Below are 24,021 nucleotides of genomic sequence, written 5' to 3'. Positions count from 1 at the left end.
TCTCATACATGGTCTATACTACAACCTAGCTGTTTTACCTTGGAGAAAGTTCTTAACGTCTCTGTTAGCCTTGGTTACTTCATCCATAATACGAGGATGATAATGGAACTTCCTTCATATGGCTGTGGTAGGAATGAAATGAGTTAATTCCCGTAAAGCACCAGGAGCAATGCCTAGAATGTAAATGTATGCATCAACAAAGTTAACAATGGCCATGCCTGGCACACTTGCCTGGACCTCACTAACAGATGGAAGGTTCTAGAGGGCAGAAGTTTCTTCATATCCACCTTTTTCTTCTGCTGTTAGGACACGGCCTTTAACAAAATAAATATATTTTGACTTGAATGCTTAATGAAAGTTTTAAAAACTGCCATACTGGCTGGGGGCTGAAACAGAGACATACTGAGAAAACATAAGCTGCACACAGCTCTGTGAAAAAAAAAAAAAACGAATCCAGTTTTGTTTCTTGCCTTTTAAGACCAAAGCCCCTTTCGAAAATACCAATGCTAGTATGTTTAGCCTAACCAACTCTGTGACAGCGCTTAGACCCACCAAGAAATTCCTTCTTTCTGACAGGGATTGGAAGGATTAGAAGAGAAGCCTTCAACAAGCTTTGTTTCTGCAATAAATTTAAACAAAGGATGTGATCCAAATTTTGTAACATAAGTAAAAGGAAAATTCCCAGGTCACTGGGGATATCTCCATATTGAACCTGGTTTCAATTGTATCTTATTAAACTTAAATGTACAGACTACTTTTGGGATACAGTTGATGTTATATTGTGTGCAAAATGCTCTGGGAACTCAATGTAAAAATCACTTACTTCAATTGTTTCTACCCTATTCTTTTTAAATACATACATGCTTGCAAGCCCACCCCATGCTTAATGGAAACTTTGGAAAGACGTTTTGTTTTGTGAGAATTTGAACTGATAGGCTGCCATGGAATTAGCTTTATTTTTGTGAGATTGCCTTATAATTACTAGAAACTGGCTCTACATGGCTGCCTCAAACAAAGCTGAGTTCTGTAAAAATCATTTTTGTAATGTTTGCATAGCATGGTTAAAAAAAAAAAACCCACCAACAATAAAAACAAAAAGACCTTAAGATAGTTAAATGTATTTTATTTCATGTTCTTATTTTAATGGCGCTTTTGGCTCAAAGCCTTTCATTACTACCATTTTATTTCCCTTTATATTTGATCCCATTTTCCTCTACCATAAAATGCTCTGAGCACGATTGGATTCAGAATTGGGCTGGCCTACGGTGCAGACACATCTGCGACTCCTCTCTCTATAAGCAAGGAGGGGAAAGGCAGAATGGAAGGGGAGGAGTCACTTTTCTGCCTTTGGGAATGAGCTCTGGGAATGCAATTGGAAACAAGAATCCTCTCTGGATGATTTTTCTAGCATACATCCTCTCCTTCCTATCCCTGAACCTACTTTCTCAGTCTTCTAAAGGCACTTTGTGTTTAAAATGCTAAAAAAATGTTGTTGGGACATTTCTCTTTTAATCCTAGCATGTAATTGTGGCAAATCTGAGAAAATCAGGGTGTCTATATAAGAATCGCCACGTGAAACCCAACAAAACTCCTGGTGGTGGATCCAGGAACTGAGCTTCTGCACAGGGCATCCCCAGCTAGGAACCTTCAGACCCTACAGGGCCCTCCTGCCACTTAAATTTCCAGATCCGTTTTCCCACAGTTCTTACTCGCGAAGACGTCTGGTGATCATTGGAATGACCACCAGACGTCTTCGCGAGTAAGGCTCAGACTTCACTACCTTCCCGTGACTTTTATAGTCTTCCAGAATACAAATTGCAAGTTAGTATCTATGTCCCCTTCTAACCCCTATTTCCAGGTTGGCGGAAAGAAGCAAGAGTATGGTGGACCTCCCCTAACATGGCCCAGTAATTCCTGCCTCCTGGTGTTCACATCCTTGTGTAAATCCCCCTTTTGCATGTGGGCTGGACATAGGGATTCGCAAATACAACGTGGCACAAGTATTGGAATGTGACTTCCAAGATTTGGTTATAAGAAGACTGGCTCTCACCCTGGTTGTACTCTCTCTTGCTCTTTCATGGATGGCTCACCGGGGAGCCATGTCATGAGGCAGCCCTGTAGACAGACATGCATGGTAAGGGCCCAAAGCCTGCTCACAACCAAACAGCCATGTGACACTGATCAGAAGCAGATTGTATTAGTCTCCAGAAACACAGAACCAATAGGATTTGTGTGTGTGTGTGTGTGTGTGTGTGTGTGTTCACATATGTGTGTGTGCGCACATGTGTGATGTGATTTATGGTAAGGAATTGGCTCGTGTGATTATGGAGGCTGAGAAATCCCAAGATCTGCAATTAATAAGCCAGAGACCTAGGAGAGACTATAGTGTAGTTCTAGTCCAAGTTCAAAGACTTGAGAACCAGGAGAGCTGGTGATGCTGAGTACTAGTCCAAAATCTGGCAGCCTGACCCAAGAAGAGCCAATGTTACCATTCAAATCTAAAGACAGGAAAACACAGCTGAACCAGCGCAAGGCAGTCAGGCAGGAGGAGTTCCAATTTGCTTATGAGAGGGTCATCCTTTTTGTTCTATTCTGGCCATCAACTGATTGGATGAGGCCCACCCATATTAGACTACTCACTTTACCTATTCAGATGTTAATCTCATCTAAAAATGCCTTCACAGACACATCCAAGATCATAATTGACCAAGTACCAAGTATTGTGAGCACACAAAACTAACCACCCCGCTAATCCTTGTCATGTTTGGGGATGATAACAGTCCCCGTCAACAGCTTGATCACAACCTCCAAAGAGGTGTGGACAGTGTTGCAAAAAATAACTTTTCTATTTTATGTATGTCCCAAATATTGAATGGGACTTGTACTAAAAAATACCCGATTGTTCATCTGAAATTCCAATTTAATTAGACACCTTATATTTTTATTTGCTAAATCTGGCAACTTGATGGGGAGGCATCAACCAGTTCTACTGTATTCGTTTTTCCTGACCAACAGAAACTGCAAGATAACAAGTACCTGTTGTTTTCAGTCACTATGTTTTGGAGTAATTTGGTCTGCAGCAGAGATAACTATTACAAAGGGGCATATGTAACGGGAGTAACAGAGCAAGGCAGAGTTAAAGAGGAACAGCTCTGGGAGATGCACCAAAAGAGCCAAATGTTGGTCCACATCTATTTTTTCCTATTCTGGATTTGATCGAAAAGCTGTCCATTCGTAGGGCGTGCCGTGTGTCTGACAGGGGTATGAGCTGAGGCCAAGGTCCCATCGTCTGAAAGGTAAGCATACTCTTCAGGCCCAGAGGTAGTATACAGGGCAGTGTTTCTCAAATTTTAATGTTATTTGAATCTCATGGCGATCTTACCAAAATGCAAGTTTTGATTTTGTAGATCTAGGGTGGGGGCTGAGTTTCTGCTTTCCTAACAAGTTCCCACATGTTGCCGATGCTGGTGACTCCCAGATGACACCATAAGGGGCAAGGTGGTAGGACATCTCCCTTTGCAAAGAGTCCTGGCTATGTGATAAGCCAGACTGGTGGAAGGTAAGATGCTTTAGAGGAAGAATAGATTCACCATTGAATTTCTCATCGTGGACTTAGAGTATCTTAGGCTCTTGGGCTCTTGGAGGGAGGAAATGATAATAATAGGTTAAGAAGTACCCATTTCTATCATCTCATTCAGTTTCTACTTTTATATGCTCAAAAGTGATTCTGCGAGGGTTACAAATCAGAATTTCTGAGACTGTGTGCAGCATGAAAAGAAAGCAGAAACTATATCTTCTTCTTTGATTTGGTTTTAGTCACAAACTTTAACCAGTTTGGGAATTTTAATGTATTAAAGAAAGACATTGATTTCTTATTTTAATAGTGAAGACAAATTTTTATTATTACAAAAGCAGTATATGTGCATTGCAAAAAATCATGCAAAAATGGGGCACCTGGATGGCTCAGTTGGTTGAGCATCCAACTCTTGATATCGGCTCAGGTCATGATCTCGTGGTCATGAGACAGAGCCCCGAGTCAGGCTCTGCATTGCGTGTGGAGCCTGCTTGAGATTCTCTTTCTCCCTCTCTCTCTAGCCACCCCCCCCTCAAAAAAATAAACACATTTTTAAAAAATTAAGCAAAAAAGAAAGTAAATACATCATCTTCCCATAAGTCAGAGATTAATCTCACTAACATCTTAGTGTAACTATCAGGTCTGTTCGCGATTGCCACTTCGTCAGTGAATTTTCATCACGTCAAATATCCAATCCACATTCAAACTTCCTCCAATTGTCCCCAAAGAGAACCGTGATATGAATTTTAAAAGTCATTTTAAGAAGTCCTTCAAAGATGACCCCGACTCAATCACTGGCATCGGAGGGCCATCTGGGAATGATGTTTCAAGGTGTGTTGGAGAGGAAGCAAGGGGCGAGACTTTACTAAGGCTAAGAGGATGGGAAAACGGAGCTCAACAGAACACACATGTATGCTTTCCTCCACTGCCAGCCCGGCCAGAGTCCATCTGATTACAGAAAATGTATCCTGACTGGCGAGTTGGAGGGGAAGCAGGGTACCAAGAGCAAGAGTTGAGCCTATGAGAACAGAAAATAACTCACCAAAATGCTCACAACTTTGAGAGGGAGGCATGCACCCAGAGCTCCGAATGGGCAGTCGCGATGCTGTCACAGTCACACGGCACAACTTTCGGTCAACGATGCAGCAGGGCCCAAACATCCTCCGTGTCCTAAATTCGGCCGCCGTTGCCATGACAACCCTCTCCTGCATTTGGCCCAGGAAAAGATGACAGTGAGATGCGGAGCCTGTGTTTTTGTTTCTTGGAAACTAGTGAAGGCTGGGGCCCGAGGGGAGCATACCTCCGGGCCTGCCACGGGCAGGATGCACGTGCAGAGATTGTCCGGGACCTCAGGAAGGTAGAGTCCCTCTCTTGCTGAAAGATAAACCAGAGATGGATTCGACTTTTTCCATTCTGGGAAACAGGGCGCCTCAGTTTCAGAGACAAGGCAAGATTTCATAATGATGGGGAAGCTCGGTATTTCTGGAAGTGTTACATACGGGGCTCAGTCAAATAGTCCAATCACCCCCCATCACGCGCCTCGTCTAGAGAAGGCACCTCCCCTGCTCCCACCGGGCACTTGCCTGAGTCTCAGTGAGAGTGTGCAAAGTGGCAGAAGTGTGTAAGCCTGGAGCTCTGGGGATTGTGAGCAACTCTCTCTGGAGTGAAGTCCTCGTCTCGGGCGTGACGGCAGTGGCAGATGCGACACGGACCACCTGGTCCACTCACTTCATCCAGGCACCAGTGTGCTGGCTTGGGACCAGCGACTCACTGCTCACTGTGTCGGTTCTCGCATTTATTAAATGGAGAGATTATGGACCACCACACAGCATCATTTTGGTGAAGATGAAACCAGACGCTCTACAAAATCATTTAGCCTAGTTCCTGGAATGTAGTCGGTACTCAGTAAATAATAGCTTCCGCCAGCTTCTTGGTCCCAATTGCCTTGCGAATTGGCAAAAGGAAAGAACATTGAACTTTCAGCCCCGGGTGGACTCACTACCGATTCTCCCTCCCCAGCTCCTTGGATGACCTCCTACACCCAAGACGGATCTGGACTAAAGGCCCAAACATTGCAGAAACAGTAGGTACCCACTTCCTCCAGGATGTGATGTTTTTATTGGACCTTCGACATTTCCGAGAGGTCCATCTATGGTAGATGCTATTTGGGGCTCCAATTCTTTACCACTTCCTGCCTCCGTACCCTTGCCATGGCCCCTTTACAGATGAAGTGTTCATCTCTGCATCTTGACTTTGGACTTAGACATGTGACCCAGGGCATGTGCCAGAAGTGATGATGTGCCAGTTTCAAGCCGGGCTCAGTTTTAAAGAGGCCTCACACATTGCCTCTTGTCCTCTACGGCCTTTGCTGTCACTGTGAGAACACATCCCAGCCAGTTTGCTGGTCCCAGGAGGAGGACAGGACACTAGAACAGAGCTGACCAACCCATAGATACGTGAGCCAGCCCAGGGCAGAGGAACGAGCTGCCCAGTCAAGCCCAGGCTAGATCCACTGACCCCTGGCTGACCTGTGGTTGCAAGAGTGATAATTAAAGGTTATCGTCTCACGTCGCTGAGTTTGTCAGGCAAAGATAATGACCTGATCCACTGCCGCACACAACAATGAATGTTTTGGGTCATTTCCTCACAGAGAGAAAGAACACTTTGATGATCAAAGGTCAAGTTGGGCCTAGACCAACCACCCAGCTGTGGGTGGACTTTAATTTTAAACTGGGGGGAATGTCCCCAGTAATCAAAACCAGTATCTTCTTACTGGTTTATATAGTGCCGTGACTGATATAATACTTTGACAAGATTTATTACATTTATTACAGTTTGTAGAATTCTTTGAGTCATTATAGAAGTTACATACTAGATATAGAGCTTACACCTCTCTCATAATTAAAAAAGAAGCATTTTAGTGTCTATTTAAGGTCCAAGTTTGCTTTTGAATATGTAAGGTAACCTGTATGTTGAAACAGTAATACTCGTGTAAGCAAATCACAAGGGATTTTGTTTGGTCCAATGATGTGATTGGTCCATGGTTAGTTCTTCCCTTGCCCTAGAGACAATTCCCAGCAGGCATGGATGCTTGTCTGCAGATCATCAGGTAATAAAACCACCTCTGTTCTCTTTAATCTCTCAATTTGTCTCACTTCAGTATTATCAGTGTATCCAGTCCAAGGTAATAATCAAACTCGAAACTTGAAACTTCGTTTAAAAGTTAAGCTTCACAGTTGGCCAGGCCAGGCCCTTTCAGGCAGGAATGTCACAGTGAGGAAGAGAGGCATGATTGGCTTATTTCCCTCACTTGGAATTGCCCGGACCCTCCCGCCCATGTTGGGGGAAGGGGTGAGAAAGAGAGAGGTAGAGCGGAAAACTCTAACTTCACTTACATTGATTTTACAGTGGTGTTTTCTCGCGGTGGGAGATGTCCTGTCATGGGGTGCTTTGCTGGAATCTTGGCCGATACACCTTCATGGGCATCCCCTCCAACCTGCAGGTCCCCAGCACAGTCCTGACATGTCTTCCCTGCCTGGGACCTCCACCCTCTCTCTCCCTGTGAAGGCCCCAGCTCTTAACTGCAGGCTTCCTTTGGTTCTGTGATACAGACTACATCAGCCAGCCTGAAATCCTTCAGATTTCTGCAGTAGGGACCCTGTACCATCCTTCAGACTCGAGGGGTCACATATCAAAGGACTCCAAAGGTCTCTGGAAGCTCAGCTTATGAGAAAAGATAGAAACACCCTCATTCCCCCTCTGTGAGGAGTAGGAGTAGGACCCAGAGCATAGATCCCTCCAAAGAAATCCTCGACCTAATCTTCAGCTTCTTCTGTAGGCTCTCAACCCCTCGTAAACCAGGAATGGGTGGTCAGCTATGGTCTCTAAGTCAGTACTTAAATGTCATCTTAGGAGGCAGAGAGGACCCCTGACTTTGGAATGTGAGATAATAATTGTTGTGGGGCTTCAGCCAATTTTCAGACAGAATCCCATCACTGCGCACACACACACACACACACACACGTACACACACACTTTTTTTCATCTTCTGAGTAAGGTCAACAGAAAGGGAGAGCAGAGAAGACAATCATCTCATAGTTTACTGAAATATTTAAGAGGAAACTATTAACCACGTGTGATGGTCTCCCCACCTTCCCCCACCCCACCGTTCTCTCACTTATAATCTTTCACAGCTGCATTAACTTCATGTTGCCATTCCCATACGTGATGAAGTAAGATCAATGCTCTCTGGAAGGGAGAGGGTCTTCATGCAAGACAAAGAACCAAAAGAAGAGAAAAGAAGCAAGAAGGCAACCTTGCAATCATGCTCAACTCCAGCATATCCAGACAGGGCAGAGCTTTTATTAAATCATTTCTCCAACCAACTGTGCCCTCAGCTGCCACATTGTTCATTAAAATTCAGAAAAAAAAGCGTTTCAAGACTTGAGTATCTTATGGGGATGTTAGGAAAGAGTTAGAAAACTCATGTAGATGGAGACACCAAACAGCTATTCCAGATGGCAGGTGCTACCAAGATGACTGGGCCATCTCACACATGGAAAACATTTCACTCCCCGAAGATTGTTGAAATGATAATTTTCGATGATTCGTTAATAGTTAAAAGCATATGGCTCTTTCTTAGGCAATTGGATTGGTTAGCTTTTTTTTTTTTCTTTAAGAAGCATAGATGACATCAATGGAGATGAAACATCTTGGTAATAGTAATCAAAGGTGTTGTTTGACCTGTCCACTGGCTGCGGTTACCATATTGCTTGTCTGGTTCTCCAAGTGGCTGGCCACGAGAAGCATCCCTGAAATGTACTGAAGAAAAGGCAAGGAAGTAAAGAGAATTTGAAAAAAATAAGAAAGAACAAACAATGGTGGCAGAGACTCTCTGTTCATTCATTCTGGCACTACCTCTTTTCAAAAAAAAAAGAAAGAATTAGCAGGCCGCTGGCCTGCTGGGTGGCTCAGCCTGTTAAGTGTCCAAGTCTTGATTTTGGCTCAGGTCATGTTCTCACGGTTCGTGAGATCGAGCCTCATGTCGGGCTCTCCACTGGCAGCATGGAGCCTGCTTAAGATTCTCTCTCCTCCTCTCTCTCTGTCCCTCTCCCACTCATGCACACACACACATACACTCTCTCTCTCTCTCAAAATAAATAAATAAACATTAAAAAAAAAAGAATTAGCAAATGGGGAAGAGAAGAGGCAGAGACAGGCACACCATTAGCTCAAAGCACCCAGGGGAAAAAAATGATGAAACACTGAGGTAGAAAGAATTGAAGCAAGAAAGAAGGTTTAGAAAATTACCACCAATAAAGAACCTAAATTTTGTAAATAGAAAAACAAAACCTTCATGTAATAAATATGATTTTCAAAGGATATGTGCTGAGATTTAGTCTCCATGATATTTATCTCGCAATTGTTTATAATTGCAACAAATTAGAAACAACCAAAGTGGCCAAGAAAAACCTTTTTAAATAGTTAAATAAATTATGGTCATCAAAACAATGGCAAGATATGTAGCTATTAGAAATTATAGATACAAATATACTTATTGTGGGGCACTTGGGTGACCCAGTCGGTTAAGCATCTGATTTCAGCTCAGGTCATGATCTCGTGGCTCATGGGTTCAAGCCCTGTGTCAAGCTCTGTGCGGACAGCTTGGAGCCTGGAGCCTGCTTCAGATTCTATGTCTCCCTCTCTGTCTTCCCCTAACCGACTCACGCTCTCTCTCTCTCTCTCAAAAATAAAAGTAAACACTAAAAAAATTTTTTTAAATATATATACTTATTGACAGAGCAGGACATTCATACCATATAGGTAATTTAAAAGTGCAGATCAAACAAAAAAAAGAAGACTATAAAAAGTGTAGACAGTATGATCACAATTCATCTAAATATGTTATGCATATTCAGATATATATGTGCAGAAAAATGACTGGAAGGATGTACACACAATTTGTTACCAGCAGTTGCCTTTGATTGATGAAATTGTAGATGATTTAAATTTTTCATTTTTTTCTTTACTATTTTTTACATATCATCTCATAAAAGTTACTTAAAAAGTAATTGTATATAATTATTTAGCATATATATCATTATATATATAATTATTGATCATAACTATATATAGTTATCAGATAACTATAATATGTAAAATTGTTATAGAAATAGGGAATTTTAGGAGAGACTGAAAAGCTGCCAACCTATGAAGACTGTTAGCTCTGTAGCCAGAGCCGGGAGGTCGCATGGATTAGCATTCGTGCTGCTCACCTAAGGACTGAAACAAAAGGAAGTCTAAGGAAGGAAAGATTCCATGTGTTTGAACTCCTGCGTGTACCATTTGTTACACACGTGATTCATGATACCGGGCTACCGTTTATGATACTATAGAAGTGCGGTTCTGAGTTGTCTAGGATCTGGGAGAGCTGGGCTCTGCCACAACCTGGCTGGATGTCAGTTGCAGTTCAAGTCAATAGACCTTTACAGGGTGTTTATTACGTGTCAGGCACAGAGTTCAACACTAGGGGAGGAAGATGAATTTGTCACTCTTCGTACATTTGAATACCCAAAGCCCCGCCAGGGAGATAAGCAAGCAAACCAATGGGTGTTAAACAATATGGTACACCTTACGGTAAACATGGGAATAAAATACCATGAGATCACAGTGGCAGGGAAGACATAGCTTCTACCAACACGAGTAGGATTTGGGTATTAGAAAAAAGATAGCTTTGGGGTTGGGTGTTAAAAGACAAAGCAAGAAAGGGCATGCCAGGCAAGTCACTTTGCTTCTCTGGGCCTCAGAATCCTCACCCTTAAAATAAGGGCTTGACTGGACGGGCCTCCAGCATCTGTGTTTCTCTAGAAGGATTGACTGCAGGCCATCCTGACAAACGCCCGCCCCAGCCTTGGTCATGTTTTGCTGATGCAGTCTGGAACTCCTGATCAGTCTTTGTGCAAGACAGGTATTGGGTTGCTGAAGTAGTTCCCCTACATGGGGAAACTGGATTAAAGCAATTGCCTGTGTTAAGAAAATGGATCCAGATTTGGCAACCAGGCCGGCAGGATGACTGCACAGTTACAATGCCATTCTGAAATACTGCTCCTGGCCCTGGAGGGGTTATTTAATTCTCTTGGAGACTGTACCTCTGTTGACATTTCTATTTACTATTGATTAGAGCCCAGACACTGTGAAGTTAAATGTTAACTTGTGCATTTGTGTCTGGTAGAAATGCAAATTACTTCTGTTCAGTAGAAGAGATGCCCCAAAGGTTATGGTTACATTGTCCTGTAGGATAATAACCAGATTTTCCCCTAACTTATACACACATGTGCACAAACACACAGACACACACAAGCACATGCACACGTGCACATTTCCATGTGTGTCTCCCCTAACAGACTTAGTAAATTCCAATTCTCTAAATGCCCTCCGTAGCTTTATCAACTTCCTGGTTCCCTTAGTAATGAGCTAATACATTTTGACACTTGTTCATTCTGTATTTGAATGAGTCATGTCTTTACATTTTTGAAAATTATCCTTTGGCATATGAAAAGTTTTTTTTTTTTTTTCGTCCTTTGCTCTCTGAGAATCAATTTGCAGAGATTCTGCTCTTTCCAGTATTTACTGCAGTTGCTGACTGCTTTTTGTGTATGGACTCTCTCTGCCCGCATTTCCTTCTTCCCATACCAAAAGAGTATTAAAGAGAGGATGAACCTTGTGACATCTACCTTGTGACAGTGATCAAGGTGAAGCTAATGGCCCACACATGCACTCATGCATACTCACGTGCACACACATGTACACGCACACACACAGGCTGGCTTGCTTATTTACTGTATCTTTACCAAAACAATGCAAGAACAATGAACAAAAATAAAACAACAGAGTTGTGACCTTGCTTCCATTATAAAGTGTTTATTAACCATATCACCAGTTGATGGTCTAATCATGATGATCATCGTTAATAATTGTTGAAGGCGAGGGGCCCCTGGGTGGCTCAGTTGGTTAAGCATCCAACTTCGGCGCAGGTCATGATCTCATGGTTCGTGAGTTCGAGCCCCTTGTCGGGCTCTGTGCTGACAGCTCAGAGCCTGGAGCCTGCTTCAGATTCTGTGTCTCCCTCTCTCTCTGCCCTTCCTTGCCTCATGCTCTGTCTGTCTCTCTCAAAAATAAGTAATAAACTCTAAAAACAAAAAGGTTAAAAAAATAATTGTTGAAGGTGAATGATAAAAATGTGGAGTTTCATTATACTATTCTTTCTACATTTATGTACTTAATTTTTTTTTCACAATTAAATGTTTAAAGAAATTTTTAAGTTGGCTAAAGGGAGGAAGAAATTATCAAGGATGCTATTTTGAAATTTAGGTATACATCCAGTATCATTACTAAATTTCTCTCTAGGTGTTTCTTGGGTCTCGAGATATAAGCTACTGAAAGTGCGAAGGCTTCAGAGGTAGTTAACATTTCAAAACTTTGTATATTTCATCTTTATATCATCATCTTTAATTTCTATATTTCTAGGTATGTTTTATTTTAAAAATATATTTTTCTAGGTATGTTTTATAATACACAGTATATATCAATACCATAGTATGGGGGAACAATTGGTATGTAATTACATATATGTGTAATAGGGGTACAGACCTGAGCATTTTTACTGATGGGAGTACTCAAGCAAAAAAGTCAGGGTGCTCACTGCGTTTAAAAAATAAGAAGATAAAGTATATAATATGAAAATATGGAGAATCCTAATAAAGATATTAAGGCTCAAATGGGGGGAGTAGGTGCTGATAATATTAGGGAATATCCACAAGGTTAATGCATACATGCATTACTTGTATACACAAGCATTATTTGCAAAGTTGGTAAAGCTCTTTGAAACCCTTTGGGATGAAAACCACATAAAACAATATATTATTAATATTACTATTATAGTCCGTGCTTGTGTTTCTATGTAACGCTGCCAGACGAGTCTTTTAATGGTCTCATTTTTTTTTATGCAACTTATACCAGTCTCCACTGAAAAGACTTACATTAATCTAAATTATTGAGATGAATTTTAATTTGGTTGGACAATCCTAAAGCTTGGAACGAATAGAGAGTAAAGACAAAAAAAAAAAAAAAAATCAGCCCAGCATGCTGAAAAATAAACGTTATGTGACCTGAGACAATGGAAAATATGTTTTTGTACTGCCACACTCATGCCACAAATCAGTGGTGTGCAGATGTCCTAAGCAAGGCCCTTAAAGTGTCATGGAAAGGTTGATGCGGGGCTGGAAGATCCTATTTTTTTTTTTTTATCTTTCTGTGACAACGGTTATATATTTGGGGGGTGCATGTTTGAATACTTTCACTCTGTAGTCTTAAATAAAAGCCAGGAAGACACCTGGTCCCTCTCTCATCCAGAGCGGTGAGATTTGTTGTGCTGATTTCAGTGTGGTCATCTGATTTTTTTTTAATTAGTTGGCCAAGTGGAAGCAGGTGTATTAAGGGGTGGCTGCACCCTGTGAATGGCCCACAAAAGTAGAAGAACTGTGGTCGTGAGACCTACCCTTTCAGGTTGCCACCCCACTGTCATGCCACATTCATTAGTTTTTGATGGACTCTCAAGCCGTACTCTTGGCCCCAGAAGATGAAGACATCACGCTTACTAAAAGAGATCACAGAGGAAGTCTGGGTGGTTCAGCTGGTTGAGCGTCCAACTCTTGATTTCAGCTCAGGTCATGATCGCATGGTTCATGAGAATGAGTCCGCACAAGCTCTCTGCTGAGAGCACAGAGCCTGCTTGGGATCCTCTCTCCACCCCACTCTGACCCTCCCCTGCTCATGCTCTCCCTCCCTCTCAAAATTAGCTAATTAATTAATTAAAAAAATCTGTGTGTCATATCAGACTTTAAAAGAGGTCACAGAACAGGAGACCACAGACCATTCACAGTTGGCTGCCTACAACTTCTGTCCTGACATCCCATGCCTTCCCCTCTTCCCATCCCGCTCCCACCTCCCCCTGCTGCCCCTTCTATGATATGCAAGCTGAACAGTTGTCTCCATCTAGATGGGGAAGCATTCATGCTTCTCAGAAAGCACCACTATTGACTAAAAAGCCCAATCCTGGGGACCACATGCCCAGAGGGGGCTTGCTCTGGCTCCGGTAACATCTCATCAGGCAATTCAGGGCTTAGAGTTTCCCACCTACAAAATCGGCTTGCTTTCCCACGTGGCAAAGCAAGGCGACGGTATAGCAGAGAGGCATTGAACCTAACCTGCTTGTAAAATCCGTCTATGCCTGCAGTAAGCACTCCGTAAACGGTAGCCACTCTCAAGTAACAACAGCAAAATTATAGTACCAATTGCCCAAATCCAAGGAACCCCACATATAATTTGAAATTACACAATTGTCTCGGTTTTCTATGGCTGCTGTAACAAAGGATCACCAACTTAGTGACTTGAACCAATAAAAATTTATTACCTGACAATTCTTTGCATTTAGAAATCTAACCGAGGTCTCCCTGGCTGAAATCCAGGTGTCAGCCGTGTTTCTTGCTGAAAACTCGGGAAGAATTCATTTCTTTGCCTTTTCCAGTTTCTAGAAGCTGCCCATGTTCCTTGGCTCTTAGATCCCTTCCTCCATCTCCAAGCCATCAACGGAGGGCTGAGATTCCTCTCATGGCATCACCCTGACCTCCTCTCTGGCCTCCCTCTTCCACTTTTCAGAACGTTTGAGATTGCTTTGGGCTCATCCGAACAATTCAGGATAATCTCCCTATTTTAAGGTCAGCTGACTGGCAACCTTACTTCCATCTTCATGGAAGCAATAAATAAAAACAAGCTTTATTTCCCTTTGTCCTGTCACCTGACACATTCACAGGCTCCAGGAATTGTGGACATTTGGCTGGGGGTGGGGGGGAGCATTTATTTTCACTGCCACAGCAATTAAACAGAACCCTCCTATCCCCAGAGCAATACAAATAGATTTATTTTTTATCACCACTGAGCTGCCTGAGGGATGACAGAACAAATGGGAAACTACCAGAAAGTAGAAGGCTTCTCCCCAGTATGGGCTGGAAGTCCTCAGGTATCACTCAGCACAAGAGTTACTCTCTTTCCACTATGAGTCAGCACTGTAAAACTTCACCAGCATTCACGGGAGGCATTTGCAGAGAAGATTCCATCTGAGAAGTGTCACCTTTCAAGCACTTTATGGATTTACACATGGCAAAATTAGAAATCACTCAACATAAAAGACCTGTGAAAGGGGCACCTGGATGGCTCAGTCAGTTGAGTGTCTTGACTTCTGCTGAGGCCACGATCTCGCGGTTCATTTGTTCGAGCCCCGTGTCGGGCTCTGTGCTGACAGCCTGGAGCCTGTTTTGGATTCTGTCTCTCTTTCTCTCTGTCCCTCCCTCTCTCTCAGAAATAAATACACATTAAAAAAAAATTAAAAGAAGAAAAGACTTATGAAAGATGAGGCTGCATTTTAAGGCTGAACATGAGTCGCTGCAGATTAAAAAGATGAAGAATGCCTTAGGATTCGTGGAAGCAGGAGGAAGCGAGCAGTGTTACAATTTTACTGTGGGGGCATGGATCTCTTCAGCCAACACAGAACCAACCGGAAACCCAAAGAGGAGGAGGAATCACACCACACCAGGACCTGCTTTGGGGGGGGGGGGGGGCGGTGGTTCCCCAAGGCTCTGTGAGGCAAGGTTGGTGGTTAACTCCTTGCTCTTGTCCCTTAGGATGCAGTGAAACAGATTCCCTGAGGTTTACTTTGAGGGCTGAGCTGCAAATGTAACTAAATCCAATGAGAGAGCTACAAAGTTGGTAGCTGATGTGCATACATTTCCACTTAAATAAACCCTAGTTGCTATAAATAGTTTTTCCCACAATGTGCATTTCACAGAGGTTGGACTCTAGAAATTGTGGCCTGCAAGTCTGTTCAACAGAGTTGAACTCACCAGGACATAGAGCCACTGGTGTTCAAAAACCAAGAAGTAAGTTATATTGTTTCCTTTTGCCTTTTGTCTGTGGCTTTCCTTCCTCTGGGAATATGAAGAAGGAGATGTAATTTGATTGGGGGTAATTCTTTCTTTCAGAGCAAACAATGGAAATATTTTCCCATGTTGCTAACTGGAGCGGTTGATTTTATATTAGTTAAATATGTGCATGGTGTGAGTTTATCATATTCAGCCATTATCAAGTATTTCTTCTGCTATATATTAAATATATTAAAATATAAATGTATTTATATAAATTTATTTAATACTTACATATTTAACATAAATATGTTTAACATAAATAGAACATAAATATGTAACTATTAAATAAATTTATATAAATATATTTATATTTTAATATTATAATTATATTTATATTTAACATAAATATGTAACTATTAAATAAATTTATATAAATATAAATTTATATTTAATATATAAAATGTACTTTTAAAAGGGTATTCTATCAGATGGATCTGACTAAATTTGTGATCAGGAGTCTGAGTCTAGGGGCGCCTGGGCAGCTCATTTGGTTAAGCGCCGGACTCCTGATTTCAGCTCAAGTCAGGATCTCACAGTTGGTGTATTCGAGCCCTGAGTCTGGCTCTGTGCTGAAGCCTGTTTGGGATTTTTCTCTCTGCCCCTCCCTCGTGTGTGCATGTGCTCACATGCTCACGCTCTCTCTCTCTCTCTCTCAGAAACAAATAAATAAACTTTTAAAAAAAAGTCTGAATCTGCGTGGGCAGATTATCTGGAAGCCTCCTTTATAGAATGGAGTCCAATCAGGGCTAGTTCCTGCACGAGGGGTCCACCCTTGACTCCAAATGAGCCAGTGAGAGCAGATGATCAAGGACTTGCAAGGTCCCTGCAGGGACCAGCACTGTGATGACACATTCCAACCTCTGCATGTTCCAGAGTCTGTCTCCAATAACCATAATGATGCTTCTCACTGGTACAGTGATTTTCTGTTTTACAAGCGCTTCACATTCCTGACTTCCAAAATAAACATTTTCTTGGTGTATTAGTACATTTGGAAAACAACCCCCTCCTCATATCACTCCCTTTAGGCCAAAAGTAAAAAATAACAGAAGGAAGTGAAGCTTGGGTTTAGACATTCACCGAGGTTGTGCCATTGGTAAGGAGTAAAAGGCTTTTGAGCACGAAGTCACCTTGCTAGCTACCAGCAGTTCACGTGGGCATCTTTTATAACTGCCTCATTTTTTCTTTCTAACTTCAGGAATGGTGACTCAAAGCCCAATCTGGGAAAAATTCTTTCTCCCTGAAGCTCCTAAACCCTCCCTTAACCACTATAAATCCAAGGAGTGAGACAACTTTTATAGATTTTTTGTTTTGCGGTGAGCCTTGCTTTTTTCTTCTGCAAATTAACAAAAGTAGTGATACTTTTAGAAAGATAAGCAAGATTTCTGGCATTAATGCTACAGTTCAAGGGAGTTTTCTTCCGGGTACAAAAATGCTTCTCTGAAGAGAATAGAGGCAAGGATTCTCTGAGACGCAGGAAAACAAGCGTCTGTTGTCCCTCTTTGCCATGTCATAAATTAGGGAGGAGATCAATTCTGCCATTTCAATTTGTGTCAGCCTGAAGGTCAAGCACAAGCACGTAGTAAATTCTGTTTCTGGCTCGGGCGGATTGCAACGCCACCCCATTCCCCCCGTTATGAAAACCTTCGTCTCCATCCCAGCCATCCCAGAACGTCTTCCCAGCCATTAGAAGATTATTCTCCTGGGTGGACGCTTTGCTTCTCTGCTCAGAAGGAGGCAATAAACTCCCCTGGTTATCTATTCCATCCCAACTTCTGGATCTATCTCTACACCCGCAACTATTTAATACCAAGAAGGTTGTTCAGATTCTTCGTGTAAAGCAGCTACCATCCGCTTGGGAACCTATCATGACACCCTCTCGGGACGAGGTAAACAAGATACTACTGATTCCATTGCAGCACATGGGGGCAGACAAAATGCCACACTGCACGTCCTCAGATCAGCCCCCCCCCCCCCCCACAGGTGACGCAGCTACCTGAAATGTTCCATCTCTCCGACTTGCACGGTCGTCGGCTTAATTGAAATCATGTTGAGAGGGAGGGCGAGGGTGGGCAACACCGATAACATCTAGTCGTTGTCAGATACTCCCAACATTACACGAGATGTGTCTTCAGTGCGCTAAACCATAATCAACGAAAAATTTTAAATAGCTATTAAGTCCTAGAATCGTTGATGGAGAAGAAGAGTGTCCCAGATGGTGTCATTTCCCACTCTGGTCCCTTTTATCTGCCATAATCAACGAAAAATTTTAAATAGCTATTAAGTCCTAGAATCGTTGATGGAGAAGAAGAGTGTCCCGGATGGTGTCATTTCCCACTCTGGCCCCTTTTATCTGCCAGGGCTTAAGGCTGCAGACACTGGGTGCAGTATTCTTGCAAGGAGAAGAGGACACTCTCCGTGCCCCACCCAAATCCCCTCAGCCCTTCTGGAATACACCTGCAAATTTCTCCTCGCACACTAAGGGCTCCTCCCCTCTCTCTGTGTGGGGCGTCCTCTCATGGCTGGTGAGTGCTGTGCCACAGGCAGGGCTGGCCAGAAAGGCCCTGACTCTTAACGAGTAAGGGGAGCTAGTTGGTGGCTGGGTATCCCAGTTTCCTTGTGCCTGAGTGCAACAGTCCTGAGGTGTCCTGAGGCACAGTGTCTCAGAGGGTCCTCAGTCAGCTTGAGCCCCCCTCACCCTTGGTGGTTACCTGTTTACTAACACATATTTTACTATCTTTCCTCTCTTCTCTGACTCCCTTCCCAACTGTGCTTCCTAGAATCCCCTCCCAAATAAACCACTTTCTTATCTCATGCGTTATTAACTTCTCTATTATAATGTCTCCCTGGGCAGGGGAATTCAGATTAGGACAGAAAGGTAGGTGCAGAGGCTACAGCTTAATGACCCTGGAGAAGGGTCGGCCCCTTCCACAGAGGTCGTGTAGGCTGTGGATGGGTCGAAACATGGCGCTGGTTCCAATGGATAGATTCCAGAACTGCCCTTAACCCCATACTCCTCATGTGCACTTGCTCCTCGGGACCTGTCTGTACAGGAGAACTCAGAGGCGATGGCTAAGTGACTTGGGTGTTTAGGGGTGGGTGTGCAACACATAAAATAAATAGCACTGTTCATCTACCCGAGGAGCCGGTTGTCCTCTCTTGGAGAGACTTCACAGCCATCGTATTACTGAGAAGCTTCTGGTCTACATCCAAAAGACGGCCTTCAGTGTGACATTCCTCAGACATCTCATGGCCTCCCAGGATGTAGGCTCCTTGGAGGCCCTGGCTTCAGCAAGGAACAGAGGTTTAGAAGATCTGAAGCCGAAGATTCCAGGTAATATAGCCAGGAACCCTTCCACAGAGGAACGTGGATTAATTACCATGAGGGGGACGTCCCATGAGCACCTGGACCCTTTGGAAAGCCAAGGACTTAGCCTGTACTTTGGGCAAACTCATGGAGGCCCCTGTCGGCTAGGTAGCTGCAACCCTACACTACAGTTAGCGCAACGATACAGAACCAAGGAAGACCAGCCTTCTCCCCTGCAGACGCGCACAGATCCCCAGCCAGACAAGCATGCAGCACAACCCTGAAGGGGATCAGTGTCTCTGCTTCCTTCTAGGGTGGCTGTTCAGGCAATGCATCCAGGGAAGAATGGGGGTTGGAATCATTTGCACCCTAACCCGGGAAGGGTGTGCTTGTTAGATTAACTTTTCCTTCTCCCCTTGATATTTGGAGTCAGGCAAAACCTGCTAACCCATGTTTGAAACTTCTGACTAAGAACCAGAGCCAATATATAGAGGTAAGTTTGCAGTGACTTAACCTGACTGAGAAAACATTAATAGTGTAAAAGAAACTACAGGCTAAATGCTAAATGTCAGAAACTGATTCTTTTCCCGTGCCATATTTCGAAAAACACTCATCTGACACTCAAACCACAGAGGAAATAAGATATGACCGAAGCTTCCAGAAAGAGAAAGGATAAGGCAAGGGTGCAGCTGAGAGTGGATGCCATCATCTCTTTTGAGTCGATTAAGAACACTATACACACAGGACAAAGTGCTCTGAGCAACACACGCTGAGCCTTTGGCCTCACGACCAAAACCAACACGCAAGGCTGTAAACAATCATCCTCAGGTGGCCACACTGGGCTCACACAGCCATCTTCAGAAACCTGGGACGATCCTTTTCATTTTCCAGGAATCAGCCAGTCACTACAGTTATTGCATTCTATGGAATGTGAACGGGGCTTTGATGGGCATGTCAACTTCATGAAATGACCCTCCCGGACCACTATGGAACTTCTTTTGAATTGCACTGGAAAGCCACTTAGCCACAGGGGGTGTGCCAGTTTTAGTCCTGAGCCTTTATCGCTGAAGAAAATTCAAGACCTAATTCCAGCATTTACCCACAAGAAGTTCTACTACTGAACTAAAGCCCCCAAATTCTCTTTTGTTGTTGGTGTTTATTTATTTTTGAGAGAGAGAGACAGAGACAGAGAGACAGACTATGAGCAGCAGAGGGGCAGAGGGAGAGGGAGACACAGAAACCGAAGCAGGTTCCAGGCTCCCAGCTGTCAGCCCAGAGCCCGACACGGGGCTCAAACTCACAAACATGAGATCATGACCTGAGCCCAAGTCCGAAGCTTAACTGACTGAGCCTCCCAGGTGCCCCAAAGCCCCAAAATTCTTGACACAGATTGTAAGCAGGCATGAGATTCGTGTGGAGAGCAGAGCTGGGGGCTGCAGGGTGGAGGGTGGCTCTAAATGGAGTTTGGCGATTGCAGGTTAGAAGCTCCTCATTCCATTTCTCCTCCTGTGACTTCACCATCAATTACCACCACATGCTGGGCTTACATCATCCTGCTCATTCTTTCCCCCATTGTATCTGTCACTCCTGCATCTTAATAACATGGACATCCTACCTCATGACCTGGGGCTGCCTGGATTTGGATTTGCCAATCCTTGGCAGGGTGTGGGTGGAGTTCATGCAAGATGGGAAATTGCCTGCCAAAGGGCCACTGCTGGTTGCTTTATCCTCACGACTGAGGCCTGAGCTTAGACATACTCCCACGTAAGGAAATCCGTCGAAGCGTCCGGAGGTTACCTGCTTCGGCTCTTGGTTATATAAATATTACAGTACAGATGCCCACACGGCCAATTTGTCCTCTGGATGACCAAGTGGGAAAAGGCCCCCTAAATCAGCCAAACCTTCAACATCCCCCCCACCTCTGCTTCCCTTGAGTCTAGGTGTATCTGTGACCTATTGCAATGTTACAAATTCCCCATGCTCAGTGGCTTAAAACAACAACCGTTTGTCTTTGACCGTAAATGCACGGGTTAGCTGCGTGGTCTGGGAATCTGGGCCAGACTCTGCCCATTTTAGCCAGGCTTGCTGCTGTGCCTGCAACCAGTCACCTGGCCTAGGATGGCTCACCATCGACTGTCTGACAGCTGGAGTGACAAGTGTTGATTGAGTCATGTGTCCCATGTCACTCAAACAGGTGAGTAGACTAAGCTTGTGCCTATGTCAGTGGAAGGATTCCAAATGAAAGTTTTGGGGTCGTTGGTTGTGCACCATTCAAACACAGGGATCTACACCCATGTTTCCAACGATAGTAAAGAAAAGAAACGGGTTGTTTTTTTTTTCCATTATCAATACATTTCTCCTCAGCCACCACCTTTTGGGTCTAGCAAGTTTAAGGATAAGGTAAGGGATAGAAGCTCTTTGCACATTCCCTCTTCCTCTCCCTCTCAGGCCACAAGGCCAGGAAGGTTTGCTTTCTCTCGAAAGCCTCCTGAGGCCTAAGCTTGAGCCCTTTCGGTGGCCCTCCGGGGGAATGGACAGCACCCTGCTACTGGGAAGGGCTACCAGCCACATTGTGAAGGGCAGGGACACCAGGCGGTAGAGAAGCGGGCTCATTTTTGCACGAGGCATCCAGGATTCTTCAAGTACAGACGAAACCTTCTCTCCCCCGAGACCTGACTCCATATGCCGTCACAGGAATGAGTGACATTTCTTTCAGGGAATCCTCATCTTTTTATAGCTAAGGGGTAAAGCAAATACCAGCAACTTTCAGAAAAAAAAAATGGCAAACCACAATTAAGACCTGTTACCCTGTGCTGCACGGTATTTCAGGATGGGAGAAAGGGTACCACGTTGGCAGTGATGGGGAAAAAGAACCGTGGACGACTACCCACGTTCCTAATGACGGCTACCTCACCTGGGCCCTGGGCCACTGTTAGGTCCCCATGGGTGGCTGAGGTCCTGTGGAAGAAGTGTAGGTGATTGTCACCCTACACTCCTTTCCCCTTCCCATTCAGATACTTTCTGGGAATCAAGAGTGGCATGACTGTGTTAGAAGGAAAGGAGAGAGAACAGGCGAGATCCACTTCCTGTTGGTTCTCTCTCCCATCTGGATCAACCCTCCGTCAGGGTATAATTGCGTCCTGACTCTTCGCAGATTCTGAGCAGTGAACCACCACCACCCTCGGCATGATTCACACCTGGGAACCAGAGCTCCCACATGCAGACCCCCGTGGCAGACACGTGAGGAGAAGAGGCTCCACTCAAGACAAGACAGTGAGACTGTCATCAGCTGAGTAAGCGTGCAAATTTCTGGTATCAACGATGCTGTGGTCCTTCGAGCCAGCTTCATTCCATACCCCATCTCCGTTGTAACCTAGACATTTCTTCTACATACCCGAGTATTGTTCCAGTGTGACTCTTCTTAGAATTTTTTTTTCTATATTAAGTTAAAAGATCCAATACCTATGTCTCATTCATTTATTCATTCATTCCACAAATATTTTTTGAGCAACCTCTCCTAGGAGTTGGGAAAACAATGGTTAGCTTTGGCCAGTGAGTGAAGAACGATAGTGTCAGGTAACAACTCTGAAGAAAATAAAGCAGATACTGGGATGGAATGTGAGGGAGGGAGACTCGTAGCCGGCGTGGTTGGAGAAGCTTCTCTGAGGAAGTGCCATTTGAACAAAGACCTAAAGGAAGTCATGTGACTCTCTGGGGCCGAGAACTCCAGGAGGAGAACATGTCTCCATTGCCCAAGACCTGCAGAAGCACTCAGGAAGAAAAAAAAAATTTGTTTCTTAGAGCCCATATTTCTTCTGCCCCTCAGACATTCCTTGATGGTTAAAATTGTATGAAAACTTCCTGAGGTTTATACTTTTGCTCATAAAACATTGACAAAAATACAGTAAGGCTAGAAAATGTGTGAAGTATCAGGGGAAGGCTTGCTACTCCAGCACATTCTTGCTCTAAATGTTTCCCAGCCAGTGTAGACAAGGTCCTACTTGTAGTCCTGCACAGATAAATGTGTTTGAAACTTCATTCCAAAGAAAAAAAAGGGAATCAAAACCATATTTGTGCACTCTCTCCACAGCTGTGATCCATGGGGATCTATGATAATGGGAGGGCAAACCCAGAGACCAATCTCAACAATCAACGCTCCTCCCAAACACCTGCCCAAGGAGAGGCCAAAAGCAAGGGCAGGAGAGAAGGGAGGAAGGCCTTGGATATGCAGCCAGCCCTCCTAATAATTCCCACCTCCATGCCCAGCCAGCTCAAGAGCAAGGCCATTAGCACCACGTGCGGACAGATAGAAGCTGTGAAGAACATGAGTTGAAGAAAAACACAGAACTCCAGATGATGCTCAGGGCTGGGAAGATGGCACAGAAATTTTCAGACCTGACCCCTCCCAGGGCCTTTCAGGCCTTGGGAGGGGTTAGGCTGACAGCATCCAGGCACCAAGGAATTTCAATAGCTACCTTCACTACTGAACGACCATTGTGCAGTTAGCCCATATTTCTCCTTTTTTTTTTTTTTTTCCGGTCTTTCCATCACACTTGTCCATTGTTGTCTCTCCTTCTCTTCTCTTTCTCCTTTTTCTTGCCATCACCTATCAACGGCTTCTCTTTCAAACCCATTTCAGCCTCCCCTTTCCCCTTAGTATGCAGAAAGTAAATGTTGTAAAAAAAAAAAAAAGATTCATAGTTACACAGAAATTCCAATGAATGAAATGATATTTTAGCATCCACAAAAGTGCTTTTTATGCCTGCTCCAAATTTGGGGTGACAGTGGCACCCTAATTTATTGCTGGTAGCACCTTCCATCCGGATGAGCCTCTGAAATGCAGCCTGGTATAATATCTATCATATAGAAAGTATCACAATGTTTTCCTAGTCATACAAACCCTCCCAGAAATACATGTTTAGGAAGTAATTCAATAGAAGCCAAAAACTGTCCTAAACGTCTTCCATAGTGTCACCTATAATGACAAAAATTAGAAAACAATGAAAGCGTCCAACAATACTCTAATGCTAAAGCAAACTCTGTTTAACTGACTGAATGGAATACTATATGCTCATTAAAACTCATAATTATAAACACTACATGGA

Source organism: Neofelis nebulosa, chromosome 12 (assembly GCF_028018385.1).
Source record: "Neofelis nebulosa isolate mNeoNeb1 chromosome 12, mNeoNeb1.pri, whole genome shotgun sequence".
In the NCBI taxonomy this organism is placed as follows: domain Eukaryota; kingdom Metazoa; phylum Chordata; class Mammalia; order Carnivora; family Felidae; genus Neofelis; species Neofelis nebulosa.
Note: the sequence above shows the minus strand (reverse complement) of the source record.